Source organism: Aquila chrysaetos, chromosome 11 (genome assembly GCF_900496995.4).
Source record: "Aquila chrysaetos chrysaetos chromosome 11, bAquChr1.4, whole genome shotgun sequence".
NCBI classification, from domain to species: Eukaryota; Metazoa; Chordata; class Aves; order Accipitriformes; family Accipitridae; genus Aquila; species Aquila chrysaetos.
In genome coordinates, this window is record NC_044014.1 from 33515345 (window position 1) to 33532343 (window position 16999).

At 39.9% G+C, this 16999-nt stretch overlaps 1 protein-coding gene across 2 annotated transcripts in view; it reads left to right on the plus strand.

Annotated features, from left to right (window-relative positions):
* Nucleotides 1-8116: 8116 nt before the first annotated feature.
* The window catches only part of PHYHIPL (phytanoyl-CoA 2-hydroxylase interacting protein like), a 59335-nt gene continuing 50452 nt past the window's right edge, over nt 8117-16999 (plus strand). For both annotated transcript variants that reach the window (XM_030029613.2, XM_030029610.2), the window contains exon 1: nt 8117-8295. The gene's annotated coding sequence lies outside the window, so the exon portion shown is untranslated. The remainder of the gene's footprint in view (nt 8296-16999) is intronic.

Here is a 16999-nt window from a genome sequence, read left to right on the forward strand (position 1 = left end):
AAGGAATCTAAGTGCTTTGCACACTTACATGCTCTAATTTGCTGACATGTGCTGCTCTTTTTGCCCGTGGATGCTAGCTGTACCTGCCCTCTGCAGCCTTCCTTCAGCTTTCCCTGTGCAGGAAAGCCAGTGTAGGTAAGGCAGCCTCCTTCAGCTCAAAAGCTTGTCAAGTGCCAGGATATCCAGAAAGGCAGAAAGTCCAAAATCCTCTTTGGCTTCCTTTGCAGCTTGTTAATTCATACTTTGTTTTTTATTTGTGACTTTGGCTGGAACATGATATATATATCCAGATTGTCTGGGTTGGGAACACTTTATCATCAAAACTTGCTATTGGCACGGTGTTATTTTGCCCTTGACTGTAGGTTTCTGTTTGATTGTCTTCCCAAGGTTTATACAAGGTGGTGTTTTCCAAAGTGATGTTGCAAAGAGACTGTGGAACAGATTGAAGGCAGTTGTCAGACCTGTAGGGCATGTAACACACCACCCTGTGTGAGAAGGGTCTCTGGAGCTGGGGATCCAGGGCAAAGTGCAAGCCCTCTCTGTGGGCTCAGAGTGCACGCTTACTAGGGAAACTCTGCAGCTTGCTGTATCGCAAAGAGTCTGCATGCTTACATCCATTTTCTCCTCAAAATGGCTCTCTTGTATTTAAGACAAGGATAGGGACCACTTTCGAAGCATAAACAAAAGCCTGGTGAGAAAAATGGGGAAGACGGTGGTTGAGCAGCATGAAAAATTCTTCTTCCCTCTTCATTCGCTCTTTCATGTAAAGTAACACACCTTAGGTATGGAAATGAGTGCTGCTCTGCGCTTTATAAATATGCTGAGGCAGCAAGGCACAGCGGCATATATGCAGGACCATAACATAGATTCCAGGAACATCCCATCAACTATTTTACCATTGCCTGCTCTTGCGATTACCAGTATTCCTCAAAAATGGAAGAGCATGCCTCTTCCCCCAGACCAAACTCCTCCAAATCTCTTTTAAGACCTTATGCAAAGAACATGGAACAAATCTGTAAGATGAGACTTGTGGGTAGAAATCTGGTGAATAGCAAAGCAGATCTGGCTACAAGTTCAGAAACCCCCACACCCTTTCCTTTGGAAGAAAAAAGCTACCAGAACCAAGCATCGCTCTTGAGCATATTACCTGACCCTAAAGAAGATTAAGTGTTGCTTTCCTCTAGCATCGGATAAAGTAAGTTGCTACAATAAACTTAGCCTCTCCCTACTTCACCTGTGTGTTTTTCCTCAGGACTTTCTCTCAACTCTTCTCTTGCTGTAAATTTAGAGACAGACAAATTACTATCACATTTAGTACCCTCACCACTAGGGCTGTGCCAAGGGCCTTAGACTCTCTCTTAGCCCTGGTCTGTCAGATAAATTCTTACTGTGTTAATCATTAGGCAGTACCATAGCTCAGCGCAAAGTGCGTGCTGCTTTGGGTTATCTGTGGTGCCACCAGTGCATCTTGCTCTTGTTGATTCCAGTGGAAGCTCTAATTTCATGTTACATGTTATCAGAGGATATCAGGTCATCCTTTACACACGAGCTCTCACAAGTTAAATCTGTACATTCTTCAAAAGAGGAGCAAAAGGCTCGTTTCCATGGCCATGCCCAGCAAAACTCCTTTCCTGACACAGTGCAGGAGTACTGATAAGCATCTGTAAGGACGGAAGCATACATCGGTATACTTTATTGGTTTATTTGGAGCTCGAAATGGAGGAGCATGCATGAAAGAGGGACACCAGTGGTTAATGCTCCTGACTGACATTTATACAGAAAAAACACTTCGGGATTTACTTTAGGAAGGGACTGTGTCAGTAGGTCTCTTCTCTGTCCCTGAGATGAGCTGAGGAGTGCTGTACTGTTCATTCACTACACCTTCAGATTTTTCTCATAATCCTCTAAGAAATGTGGGCAAATCAATTAATAAAAGTTGCACTTTGGAAACAGTATATCTTCTTTCCCTTATCAGAGGAAATTTTGTGTGCCATACCTCCAAATGTACTAGAAAATCCATGCTTTTTTAATGTCACCCATTCTTTGTGTTTATTATTGAATTCTTTTTTACACTAAGAAGTACTGGCTTCCCACAAAAGATTAAGAATCCGCATGGATCACTTATCCAAGCTCAAATCTTGTATACAGTTAAAATCCTCCTGCAATTTTAGCTATGCTTTGAAATTCAAACGAATTAAGAGAAAAGGTCTTTAAGGAGATTGCAACTAGTTAGATATTTTATTGTATGTCAATTGTACATACATGCTTACAGACAGATATGCATAATGTGATAATGTAGTTTGCTTTATCAGAGTCATAGGTGGATTTAGAAAAGTCCCCCGTTCCAAACTAGCAGAAACTTACACAGGACCTCTCCCTCTGCTGCAGGTAAGATCTGTGTTTTGGTCTTGTTCTTGAAAAATCACAGATACTCAGTGTTAGTTTAAATTCATGTATGGAGGCTATGTTTCATGTCTAACAGCCTTCAGAGCAGCACATCGGAGTTAAGAGGTGGAATGCTACTGAAATTCAATAGGATGGGCAGCTAGCTCTGTCAGACCCCTTGGAAAATCCCTGTCCAAATGTGGAGGAATAAGACAGCTGCAAAACAGATTAAAAACTTACTTGGAACAACTTTTATGAACATCTGAATGTGAAGCATTTTTAAGGCCCTGCCTGTCCCAACTCCCTCCTCATGTTCAGTGCTAAATGCATCCTCAGCTCCGTGGAGCAAGATGCTGTGCTTTAAAAGCCATCACATTTTAATGTATAGAAAAGATTTTTTTTTTTTTTTTTTTTGGCCCAGGATTGAAACTAACTTCTCTTGGGCTTTGAGGCAGAGTTAGTTTTCAAGAAAAAGTCTATATTTTAATGTAGACAGCAGACTGGAAATGCCAGCTGTCTGAACTTGTTCAACAGTGTAAAACTTCAGAATAAGTCCCGAGACAGAATGGTTATTGGCCAGAGAGTAGAAAAGGTAATTAAAGGTGTTTAACAGGTGTATTTATCAAATAGATCTGTGGTTTATCACATAGTTCTACAGTTTATCACAGGAATGTCACTTCCAGGCATTCCTGGCTGTATGTAAAATATGCATGCTATCCCTGGATTTTTTCCATTTGAATATAAAGTTTCATGGGAACAGCAAAATCTGTAGAAGTCAGAGATCAAAACTGAATGTTATTTCCAAAATACCAATGATACACAGAATGCTGTCATGGAAACCTTCCTTTCAGAGCCCTTAGCGTAATCAGCAATTATCCCACACTATGCTGAGGAAGTATTCATCTGTCACCACACCAGACTATGTAGTCTATAAATTGTAGTCACATTAAAAATACAGACTTTTTTCGCATAATACTGCTTTTCATGGACAAATGGTGCAGCCTGCTTTTCACTCCTGAATATCTGTCTATACATTGCAAAGCTATGTGGGATCAGACGGACTTTGTTTCCTTAAGAAAACTGGAATTTCCTCTTTCCTCTGAAACCCTGTTAATATCAAAAGCTACTATGGTTTCGTGAACACTTTTTAGCTTGCTTCTGACTTGGGGTACAACTCCTACTTGATCATGTCCAATCAAAATCAGCATTTCATTGCTACTTACAGGTGGTTTTGTTTATCCTTCACAAAATCGTTGTGGTTGTATTTCCTGAAGTCATTTATCTTTTTCCAGGACCATAAATAGAGACACCTGTACCAAATTTCCAGACAATAAGTCAAGCAACCATTTCTTGTCTTTCTCAAGTGCAAAGCATAGGCAGATTAACCCATTGCAAAGATATAACGTGACAGTGATATTTAGACTGAATGTGAGGCAGAAGTAGCAGAGAGTTTTTGTATTTATATGAAAGATGAGATGAAGTTCTGCAATTACATAACAAAAGGGTTTATATTGTGTCAGACTCATTTCCAAGCCACATGCCTCAGAGAAAATCCAAGTTCTTGAATGAGACACCACAAAGTTATTCAGATCGATAAGCTATGAGAATGCAGGTATCAGCTGCCTTTGGGCTTGGTATATTTAAGTGGAAGGGACAATACGTTCAGGCATGTGTCACAGTATGGTTTTAGTTACTTCTTCAATTTTCAGGTGGACTAGGAAGGCTGAATCAGGGCATTTGGAATTTATTACAGGGCAGAAAGAGGGAAATCATTGATCTTTTCTTGGTTTGGGTTTAGATTGTTCCCAGTAGCTGATTCCTACAATATGTAAGTTAAATTTTTTTCTATGCCTTTCAGTGCAAGTGGTTCAGTGCCTAAAGGCCATCAATGAATATTTAAACAGATTGCACTAACCAGAACATATATTAAAAATAAACCCCAAATCCCTCAAAATTTGCATGATGGAAATATAGTGATTCGTAAGCCTTAACATGATAAAAGAAAAATAGAAAGGTATATGCTCCTCTGTGCCCATATAGGGCATTCCCTTATAGGAATTGTATCCTGTTCCCCTTATAGGAATTGTATCTTCTGAAACAGTCGCAGGAAATGCTACAAGTCATTCTAACCTAAAACCTTATTAAGATTGTCCATTATTGTAGGTCTACCTCTAAATAAAAAGCCAAGAGAATGTCAAATACCTTCTTTCTCATGCTACATGTTTGCAATCAAGTGTTAGAAATCAACTCATAAATTATACAGTTTGGTGTAGGACTTTCCTAGGTCTTACTGCACAGTAAATAAAATTGCAAGAAAATAATCAGATGGGCCACACACAAACGACGATCATATCAGATCCTAGCACAAATAAGGAGCTGCCAGAAATTAGTTCTCTGTGAGCTGGGCTCCAAAGAATAAAGAGCTAGGAGTAGGAGATAATGGGCTTGGGAAATCTCGCAGAAGTTAATGGTGCTTGTAGCACTGTGTGGTGTCAACTTTGCTCTGTGGCCTCTTATAAAAGATTGTCACAATGCCACAGGAGGGACAGGGAGGGAGATGGCATCTGTGCATTATGCAGTAATGGGGAACACAACAAAGTCTACTTTTCACTTTGGTTTTTGGTCTGACATAGCATTTGTGACTCTATCTCTTCCCCTGTCTACCAGATCTGTTTTTCAGGTGAGTGAATACTACTGGTTTAGGCCAAAGATGTTAGGGGATAAGTTTCTCTTGTGTTTCTATACAAGTTGGACTAAATAAATCTTGAGAAAAAGAAAACTCTTAATTTGCTTTCAGGCTGAATAGACATATCTGCTGTTTTCTTACTCCATGCTGTGTTGCTTACTCCCCAGCAAAAAGCACTTCCAATTACTCAGCTTGAAAGATACCTCTATACTGACTGACCACTGATCCCAATTCTCAACTTCTATTTTAGTTATGTTGTGATAGTTGCAACAAAATGAGATTAAAAAACAACAACCTTGGAATAAGTTATATGAGTTTTCCCTGCCAGAATTTGGCAGGCTTTCCTCATCGTATCAGGGAATACTCATCCTACCTGACTTGAAGGTGTACATAGGTTGTATTGGGAAAGGAAGTCTCTTTCTCAGATATTTTTCCCCCTAAAAAAGAGATACCAACTAAGAGTTGCTGACTTTCTATTCAATATCTAAACCACTCAGAAGCTCCAGTAATTTTTGGAAGAGGTCTTCTGCCTTCTGCTTTCATTTCCTTCCTTTTAATAGGAAACTCTTTGTTCCTGCATCTGAAAGTGAAGAAAAGTACACTTCATTAAGCCTGCAATTGTTTAGAACTCTGAAGTGTAGATTGATTAGCAAATACTCTACAATAGCTCTTATAATGGAGAGCTTTAAATAAATGGGTTTTAAACTATTCTTACCATTTCTAGTGCTTTTTATACAGTCTAAACATGCTGTGTACACCATTCTTTGACTCTGCTGTGTTCCTGGAGGGGAATGAATCGGAATATTCTGAATGCCTTATGTAACGTATTTAGAGAACTTTTGTTTGTATCTTTGTTTGAATTTCTTGGACGGAATTAATTAATGGCAAAGTATAAAGGCCAACTTTGAAATCCTAGCTGACTTATACACTAGAGCTCAATTTGTATTCTACATCAAGGAAATGTTTGGATTTGAAAGAAGGACACCATTATCAAAAAGATTTCTGTAGATGGCTCTGTTCTTCAGAGTGCCATCTCTTTGCCACAGAAGTGCGGTTTTAACGTTTGGGTAGTTCAAAAGAAAATTGATTTTTTGATCAGAGTACATATTTAATTCTTATTAAAAATTAAATGCAGAACAGGAAATAGTAACTGATTTGGGATAGGAAAAAAATTATAAAGGTTGGATTTGTTTAAAACAATGTTAATTTCAGAGGAAAGGTAGAGAAGAATAAAGTCCGTAGCCTGCGTTTTTATGGTCCTGTCAAAATCTGATGGGGTAACAGCTTTTAGGAAAGAAAAAGATTCTTTGTCTTTTTATATCCATATTTGCATTGCAATTTTGTAACTATATTCCTTTGTACAGTAGTACACTACTGCAGTAATATGTAAGGATTAGTTTCTCAGTGTGTATAAATTTATCTAGCTTCATCGAAGATGGTGGAATAAAGATAATTTACATCAGTTTCCAAAGAGTTTGATCAGCTGATCACTGCAGCAATGGGGAAGCTGGCAGGAGAATCCTACCTGTTGTCTTTGCGGACAAGGGGTTATTCATGAAATGCCATGTTCTGTTTTACAGACAACTAAAGCACTATCTTACAGTATGTTAGCATGTGTGCTTCACCGCTCTGCCTGCTCCGTTGTGGGACAAAGGAGAGCAGATGGAGGTCCTGCTTGCACAGCTACACTTTCAGGTCCTACATTCAGGAAGAGCTTTACTTGTAGGCAAAGCAACTCCGCCTAAGTGATAACAGAGGCAGTGAAAAAAACATAATTTGGGGCTATCACACATACATCAGCTTCTGTTAAAGCTACTGGAATTTTCCCAGAGTATACTGTAGAAGCAACATTAGCTCTCGGTCTGTACATGGTGGGGCCCAAGGGAAGTTTGACATCCAGTATTTGTAGAAGACTAGACCAGTACCTGTGTTACAGCTGTAGGAGGTGGAATGCTCAGCAAGGAAGGCCAGAGGGTTTCGAGTCCGTGCATTAAGTTCAGGAAGTACAGGGGAATTTTTTCCAGTCTAGACATCTCAAAGCTTGGAGAAGGGCAACCTTGCTGATTTTTTTCTGATCTATTTCTTGTGTTCTCGGGCCTTGAAGTTTGTGCGGTCACTCAAATCTGTGCAGAGTCAGCGTAATGCTCTGGCAGCTCATATGTAGTGCCTAGCAGTAGGGTATTAAGGCTTCCAGGTAGATGAAAGTTCTTGTCTTTATGTTTTCCAAGACTATCCTCCCTGTCAAAGAGAGATTAGACAGCAGAGAGTAAACCGTTGATAACATCTTCTATGCTTTTGAATATTTGTAGGGTAGAGAGAGAGGATGGATTGAGATGGTCTTTTCTGGTTTTAAAATCACATTAGTAACTCTCTTTTTTTCTTTGTAAACACTGTCCAGTCTGTGTCTTTAGAAACAGTGGAGCATTAAAGACAATTTTGTAACATCAAACTCTGACTGAGAATATTTATCGCAGTCCCATCATATTCCCTTGTCCTATTTCTCTGATTCCTACAAGAGATAGGGAATTAGGATATGGACAGTAGCTGGTATACAGAAAGTAGCCTAGCTTCTCTGGCTTATCTGACACTGGGCGACCATGGATTTCCTCCAGAGCTGTCGACAGCGTTGTGGACAAGCCCGTGTTTATACTCCTGCAGTACAATGTGAGCAGTGGCACAGAAAGGCTGCTGGGCTCCTGCCAAAGGGCCCCACAAAGGCAGCCAGATCATCTCCCTGCAATGCAAATATGATGCCAGTGGCAGCAAGGGAAGCCTGGTTGTGCAGCCACCTCCTGCTCTCCCCTGCTCACCCTCCCCAATTCTGGTATCGGGAGAGTATACGTACTGAGAGGGAGCGCTGACCGCAAAGGGATTTTGGGAGGCAGGCTGCCTTCAGAGCTCAAAGCTTACACTTGCCTGACTTTAGGATGGGACTAGTAGCATCCCAGGTCCCTTATTGACCCTTCAGTTCAGGTGTCTTTGGTGTTTGGCTAGAGGCCAGAGTGGGCAGGACCATTCTGTGCACGAGGCCCCAGCAAAACTTTCAACAAAACCTCTCTTCTCTGTGCCCGAATGAGGGGACTGGCGGGAGCTGGGGGAGGAGCGCCCGGCGGGCAGTCCGGAGCCCTCTGCGAGGGGAAGGGCCCACGGAGAAGTTGCCATCTCCAGCGTGAGTGAGGGCAGCTCCTCAAGCAAGGATCCGAGCTGGTCACCCTGTGCATGAGGTATGGCAGTCCTGGGGCAGAGGCAGAATGAAAAGAGGGAGGAATGGGAACTTGTAAATTGCTGAGCAGCTAGGAGAGGAAGATGTCAAAGAGAGCAGAGAAACCAGGATGGAGGGGCTTGGAAGAACATGACCCACTGCCTGCAGGGACAATGAGATCGAGTGAGAAGCTCAGATATGCAGAAAGTAGGGAATAGTGATGCTGTAGGGAGCAGAAGGAGAATTTTTGTAGAATTAATGGCTTGATGCAATCCTGAGTATGCAATGACTGGAGGATTTGAGTGGTAATACCCACGTTATAGAGGCAAATCTGATGTGCATTTTTCTTTAATTTTTTACTCTGCTTTCCTTAAGTATTTTTGTCTGGTTCCCACATGTCTTCAGAGTTTAACAACATAAAATTGTATTCTTCTATACTGCTGATCATCTCCTAAGCCATGAAGTTGGAAAACTGTCTAAAAACAACTTTCAAACCCAAAAGTTTTCCTTCCTGAGATCAGCAAGTAAGGGATTCACTACATCTCAGTCCATCAGGTTTCCCATCTGTTCAAAAGGTTGTGGCTACTTCCATGAAATTAATACATTTATTTATTTGTGAAGGAGGAGAGTACATGTATGTGATTCAGGAATAAGATGTAAGAGATGGCGTCCACTTCCGAAGGGATAGTTAGACCTGCTCTTTAGCATGTGACAAAGCTCAAATGATTTGTTCTCTTGGACTTGAATGCCTTTGGATCCCAGATGCTCAAGGATAAAGGTTTTCTTGTTTGTTTGTTGCTTGTTTTCTGAGTGGTGTTTTGTTTATTTATATATGTGCAGAATGATCTATTCTACTGGGTGGGATGCCAGTTTGGCATTTAGTTTGAGAGTATTTACTTTGGCACCTAGTTTGAGAAATAGGTGCTTTACTGTGCAGGTGGTTTTGCTTCAAGTCCCTTAGGATTGCAAAACCCACAGGAGTAGTGGTTCACTGCAAAATGACGAGTGACTAGTACTTGACTTTATAAAGTTCTCAACACTTTCCACACTCTATGTCAAATTCATGCATATAACCTTCCATTTTCATGAATCTCACATGGGTCAGCATGCTTGGATTTACCGGGTTTGGGTTTGTTTTTTTTTCATTTAAATTCTTGTTGGAAATCTAGTCATTTAGGGTATTAAGTTCCAGCTGTCCTTATTTTGATACAAGATTGCTTAGTGCTTGATCAAGAATACTGGTCCAAAATAACACTGTATATGTCATGGCAGAGCACTTTATATACAAAACGTTATTTTACAGTATTTCCCTATTGACATTTCTCCTAAGACTTGTTTGGTACTTGGAAGGCACGCTGGAGGCAGCTGGCCAGTACAGCCATGGCTTTAGCCTTATCCTGTCATTATCAAACGCACAAAACACCCTATACAGAATAGGATCTCTATCCATGGACTGGCTACAAGCCAGGCTTAACTCACTAGGTAGTATCTGCTTGAAAAGAGAAATCAGAGCTTGGAACAGCAGATGTAGTGATGCATCTCAGCCATCTCTGAGCAATGTGTAAGTGTACGCTTTCAGGCTGATGGGGCTCTCATGTCCTTGGGACACTGGAAACACCCTGGGAGAGAACAAGTAGTAGATTCATCCCTCAACTTCTTTGCTGTCCAGCCAGACTGGTGATGGCTGCATGAGGCCCTTCTTTCACCTCTTTGGTAAATACAAATGAAGCAGCTTACAATACAGACTTGGTCTCCAGCTGGAAGACAAGTGGTGACTTTGCGGGGTGGTCGGGCTCCCCAGTTCTCTGTCCTTCTTGGGGCTGGCCCATCCCCATGAGCTCTTCACTCCTCTCGGACAGTGGGCTGACCCCACGCTGGCAGTAAAAAATTATATGCACCTCTGCCATAGTCTTTCCTGGCTGCCTGCTGCTGAAATCAGTCTGCTGATACCTCACTTTCTGGAGCAACATTTCAGAATCTTCATTTTCATTCAGAAGGTGCAATTTTGTGTTTTGGTTTTTGGTGTGAGGGAATGTTGCAGTTTGATATTTCTCTACAGATATAAATTTCAAGCTTTTAGGCTTAAGGGATAGGGTGGAGAAAGTATCTTCCTTTTTCATGCATATGACAACTGTGAATGTAAATAGCTACATTAATGAGGCTTATTGAAGGTATTTTATTAAACAATGTACAAGTCATTAACTTTTCAGTAAGAAAGTATAAATGGCCCTTCTTATATTTGCATGTGAAACTATAAAACTTAATTTTCTATGCATATAAGAAGAGCATTTTTGTCCATCGTAGTAGCCAAAGCACTTTATAAGTCATATTAGTTTGAAATAGCGCTGTCATTTAGTACTGTCATTTTTTTCCTCCACCGCCTTACATTCCCAAATTCCTTCATAAAAGACAGCGTATGATTTTGTGAATGTAAAAATAAAAACATGGGTGATGTTCTGTGGGTAGAATCCTCATTTTGGAAGCTGGTTTGGAGAGTGGATAAGCACCATTACTACTGAATGGAAAATTTTCTTTACCTGTGTAGCCAGCTAGTTTTACTAGTGGCTGGATAGGGCATTTTGTTACATTTGGTTTAGAATTTCTCAGTGTTAAAAAGCATGCTTACTCTGCCGTTCATGTACTTGCTAGCAGCAAGATGCTAGTGGACAATGTAGAAAGAAATAAAAATGAGGAATTGATTGACTTCGGGTGTTTTCATAGGTCTTGAAAATAAACGATTTTTATCACCTTATTAAATCTAGTGTTTTCATTTTCAATGAAATGGACTAAAAGTTCAAACCAAGTGTTATAGTATATATTTTGAGTTTGCTCAAGTTCTGTGTTTGTTGCTATTTGCATCTGTAAATCAACCTTTTTGAAGCTTCACAGACAAAATTTCTTTAAAATCTCAGTAGTTTTGGCACTTCAAAATGGTGATGTTTCAGTTGTTGATGTCATGATAAATTTTTATTATAGAGGACTTTCTTCTAAGGGAACGTATATGGCATAAGCATAGAGCATTGGGCTCTGGGAATTGTTCAGATTAGTAGTTGTGTAGGGATGAAACTCAGAGGAGTAGCAGTGGTGGAGCAAGGCACAGAAAGAAGGCCCTTTGAAGAAGGTGGAGAAAGAAGGGTAGGCACACTCCTGACAGAGAGAAATGTCATGGCAAAATGAAAACAGAACATGACTAGAAGACAGAAACCTAACACGAGGTATTTTTCTTCCTAATAGAAGAATGTAGTGAATCTTTGTGTAAGGGTTGTAAGAGATCCACAGGAGGAAACCTCATGGCAAGAAAGAGTTGTAGAAACATACCCCACTGAGCTCTAGTGCCATTTTTATCTACAATACGGTCTTTGTTGTTTAACTCCAATAGTTAGGAAATGTATCAAATTCATGTGAAACAGAAACAATTTCCTTGGTCTTAAAACAATAATTTTAACATCCTTCCTATTTCTAACAGCAACAGAAAAAAATGTTGGGAAAAACTTAAGTGCTTCTCTTTTATGAATGCACATATATATAAAGCACATAGAAACCAAGTCTCACAGTAACAAAAATTGTCACATGCACTTGACAAAAGCAGGCCTGTGTGTTTTTCCTTAAGGTTTGAGTCAGCTGAGAAAAAGTGCCATGTCGAGCATTACACTGTGATAATTCAATGTGTGAATTATTTCACTATTATTTCACTGTTTCCCTATACACTAGATTTCAAGAAAGCAATTTTATGTATACAGTATTTAAGCAGCCATGAAGGCCTGCTGACATTTGCTGGGATTACACATAGAATCCTGCTGTGGATGCAGAGAATACTCAGCTTCTTCCTCCAAAAGGCTAGTCATATCTTCACATATGATGAGATATTTACTGAGTACAATGTTAACAGCTACCATATTGCTGTACTCCCACATTGACGCAAATGTTGGCAAAGCTACTGTGCCAGCTGCCCACTTACACACTCTAGCGGCACCTTTGCTATTCCTCAAATCCACAAATTGCCATTCTCATCCAATTAATGCTCAGACACTGGTGTTCTTTTTTGCCTCACATATTTAGCAGATTTCTGTCAGAAAATAAAAGATGAAGATGGATACACAGGAGTCTGTCAAACCAGACCAAACCCAGCAAAGTTAAGACTTTTTCAATGCCAGAAAATACCCCAGAGTGGTGTGTGGGAATATTATGAAAGAGAACCAAGGATTAGTGCAGAGAGATTGAGGAGATTAAATCTTAATTAAAATGAGCACTTGTATACAGTACATATGGCAGACAACTATTCTTACAGCTGTCATGGAGCAGAAGTCTTCCTGCAGTTACACAGGTCCTACCTCTCATCCTACCCAGGGAGTGGGTTTTTGCAGTCGCTGCCAGAGGGCATATTGTTTAGGTCAGTATAGAAACATGCAACTACAGAAGACTCCCCATGGCATGGTGCTTCTCTGTAACAAGATAAGGTGACTTCCACAATCAGCATTTGTATCTAAACTGCACATGTGGGTTTTGCCCTCCTGCTCACAGACTGTGCTGCTCCAGCCCATGATGGTACATTTACTACAAGCCAAAGCATGGGAGCTGCATTCCCCTCTTGAGTACACAGAAGAGGTCACGACGATCATTTCTGATAACTTTTCATCTTTAGAAGTATTTATCTCAGATCTAAGATAATCTCTGCCTGCTGACCTCCAAAATATGCTGCAAGGGCATATTCAAGACTTGAATTTGTGTCCCTTTTTACTTCTGAGTATGTTTACACGATTTTCTAGTGGAGTTACATTTCTCACGTTTAAAAAACGAAAAAATCAACTTATTTTGGTGCGTTCTGTTTCTATGCTTGTGTAATCATTTTTCTCTGTCCATGAAGCTTTGATTATCAGGAGGGATTTTATACTGTATAGACTCATGATGAACAAGAGGTATGTAAAGATCATACTGTGGTGGTGGTGGTGATTGCCAAAATGTGAGGAAAAAACCCTGCAACTTTTGATGTACATACATTCAGAATTCAATGGCCACCTCAATATTTTGAAATAGAAGTACAGAATATCAAAATATATCTAAACGACATGCCAACATTTTTCCAAAGTACCAGCAGTACCGTTCTTGTCTGGAGTTTGTGTACCAAGTCAAGAGGGGTTCTTCTGAAGTGTTGCTGTTTGAATGCTTTCAGAACTCCTGATGTTATAATCTATCAATATCCAATATTTTATTATTCTCAGTAGGACATTTATTGGAGAGATGAAACATGAGTAGGCCATAATTAATCCATCCAGCAGTTCTAGTTGTGTACTCATGGCTGCGTGGAACTATTTACTCTTAAGTAGAAACCTGAAAGGTCTCTACATTGCAGTGGTGTTTGCCAGTATTCCCTTCTGACCTAGTCTGTGTTTTGGTGTAATGTTATTTTAGAGACATGTTTGATAGTTTAGAAGCAAAGTCTAGAAATAGTCATCCACACGTACATCTTTCAAAGCAGCAGGGCTTCTGCTGCTCAGACTCTCTGATAACTTCATTCCTTTACTTTATTCAGGGGTTGCTCCACATAAAGCATTCCTCCAGATCATTGCCAAATTATTTGTTTATAGTTTCAGGGCATATTATGTTTAAATTATTTGAGAGAGTGTCATAACAGGTATAAACTAGTTATTCCAATCAACATTGAAATACAGTGCTGTCAAGTTCCAGGTGTCATTTTAGAATGTCTTCCTGTGAAAATCCTTCTGTGCTGTTCCACAGAGGCTAATGGGGCTGGATCCTTCAGTTTCAACCCCTGTGTTGAAGTCAGTGAGCTTCCTTCTTGCGACCACTCTAGGAAGAAAGAACATAATCTCCGTCTTACGGGACTTCGTAAGAGATATTTTATCCTTACACTTTTCCTTATGCTCTATTCCTTACTTGGCAAATATATAGGTGTTATATATAAATAAAAAAAATATTTATATTGCATGTGCTATTTTATTAGGTGAATGAATTAAAAAGGCAACTTGGCAAAAGAGGGTTGAGAGGGGGAGACGGAAAGCCATAACTTCAGTGCAGAAGGAAAAGCAAAAAGTTTGCAGAAGCAGAGAAAAACTGTTACTTCAGAATTCTAATAAGCAGTATTAGTGACTTCTAAAATAATAATGTCTGCTGGGGCACGTACGGAGGAGCACTAAGAAAGCTCAGCTATCTGTTAACTGCCAAACGATACTGCTCTGCAGCCACTGCCTCCAACACAAATAGCTCAGCTACATTTAAAAGTATCCTTACTGGAGGCAATCAATCACATATGGAACAGGGCAGTTATAAATAAGGCCTACCATTCGTATACATTCAGTTATTTTTGCAACTAAGCTGTATTTGTGTCCAAAAGAAATATTTGGATAAGTGAATGTCTCCTTCCTAGAAGGAGTGGAGAAAAAAAGAGTGCAAATTGTCAGCATAGGTCAAGAAATAATTGAAATTCAGAATTCACCACCTGGATGCATTTTATCTTCACAACCAAAGCATTGCCACCCTGTGCAACCTTTCGAAACATGTTGGCGCCTTAGGCTTAAGTACCTAATGTCACAGTGAATGAAGAGATCCAGGCAGCCAACTTACTGCTTATGATGGAAAACAACACAGCAAGTGGAAGGAGGAGGACTGTAAGAATATTATAAAAATTGCAGAGTTTAAAGAAAATTGTTAATAGAAAAGATATCTTTGAGCAGAAAGTTAGCTTCTTGAAATTCCCCATGTCTCTGTGTTTCTCAGTGTGATGATAGCAAAATGCTTTAAAAACATTGATTTGGTTTTTTTTGTTTTGTTTTTGCTATCAGCGTCTGCCCCGTAAAGAACACTTATTTTAGAAATTTCAGTCAAGTATGTATCTGCACACTCTGGGTTACCAGCTCTCCAGAACTACCTCAAGGAGTCTGCCTAAAGTGTGATGAACTCGGTTGCATTTTTAGCACCAGCAAGACACACCAACAGATTCACTTGCTGGGCATAGCACAGCAAAGCAGGAGACTCACAGAGCTGGTGTGTGCAACAACAGCACCGAACAACAGTGCCGGAGAGCTCAGTAGGGCTAATGTCATCAGCTGCTGTGGTAACAGGTCTACTCGCATTTAGTAATTCAGTACTAAACATGGGAAAGTCTCATTTTCTTGACTGAATCTAGTCAGATGATCAATATGTCATTACTGCTTTTCCCCCATGAAACAAGAGCATACAGTACATCTTCCCCTAGTTTTGCGGGTTTTTTTCTCCTTACCTTCCCTCCCTTTGGACATTCTCTCTACCTTATATTTCAGAGCTATTCTGCAGGGCTTAAAAGAAGACGGGTGCAAGTACTGCATTTTGGATTTGTTCTGCCTGTGATATTTCATTGTAAATGGAGCCAATGTTAGGAGCGTTAACCTTTTCTTCCTCGAGTTTGGCCTTGATCTTACTGCCAAGGCAATGCACATCAACCAATATTTTGCATTTTAAGGAAAAAAATGCAAACAAAAAAAAAATTGACAAGTTTTTGATCAAATACGCATGTGTAGGGTGTGTTTTCATTTGAGAGGCTCATAAAATCCCACATGAAAAACATTTTAATGTTAACTAATTTTAGAATTACAGCTTTTTGAATAGAAAAAAACCCAAACAGATATGACCCCTTTTGTTTATAACTAGTGTAGTGACAGGGCAGAGGTGAAATTTCCTTAGTTGCTTCTATCTTTAAGAATCTAGTCTTTACCAATGCATCGTTCCAAATCCTTCACTGAATAATTTGCATAGCGATTTCAGTTTCTCTAAGTCTCATCACCAGCAAATTCGTTCATTAGAATGTATATAAAGGACAAACAGAATGAACGGAACAAAGCTGAACTGAATTAATAAAAAAGTTTGAGTGAATGCTGGTGGATTTTTTTCCAGTATTTTCTCAGCTCTCTTAAGAACAGATTCAAATCTCAGCTAAAAGCAGTAAAAACGTCCATCACTTACTGAGTTTTGTAAATCTGTGAGCCCTCTATACCTCATGCTCAGAAATAAAGACAGGACAGACCCTCTCCTGATTTTGACCTTTTTTCTGTAGGTATGAAACTTGTTGAGATATTGTCATATTACTACAAACAGCCTCCACCCATGAACACTGTTAATCTCCCTGGTATGTTCAGGTCTTGCATGTGTTGGCTTTTTGCCATTTTATCTGAGCACAATGTTCTTAAAGCTCACAGTATGACACATGATCTAGCAAAGGAAGATAAAGAAAGGAACAGAGCAGACAGTAATAAATATGAATGAACAGGACAGAAGAGCCTCTCTGCATTTTCTATCCATTCTGCTGGTCTTGCTTCTTTTCCCATCTCTTTATCTTTTCTTTTACATTCTCCTCTCTGCCATCAAGATTTCAAACATTTTAAGTCATTCCCTCTGTCTTTCTCTACTACGAGCATGAGTTGCAAGGAATCAGCAATAATGAATGAATGCACTCTTCCTTAGGAGCAACAAGCAACATGCTTACAGCAGGAGCTGCTGATGCAGCGCATGAGGAGACCAAATGGAGTAGCACAGCACAGTTTCATAAATCAGCATGCAGAAAATGTCAGACAGCGTGTGTCACCATGTGGTATCTTGTTAGGAAGAACAATGTGTTTTTCTCCAACCTGAACCTACCCCAGGAACAACCCATTTGCAATCTCGAGGCTCCAGTTTTTGGAGCTTTTTGTTCAGTTTTCTTTTGGTTTTACTTAGGATTAAAACTTACTTGCTTA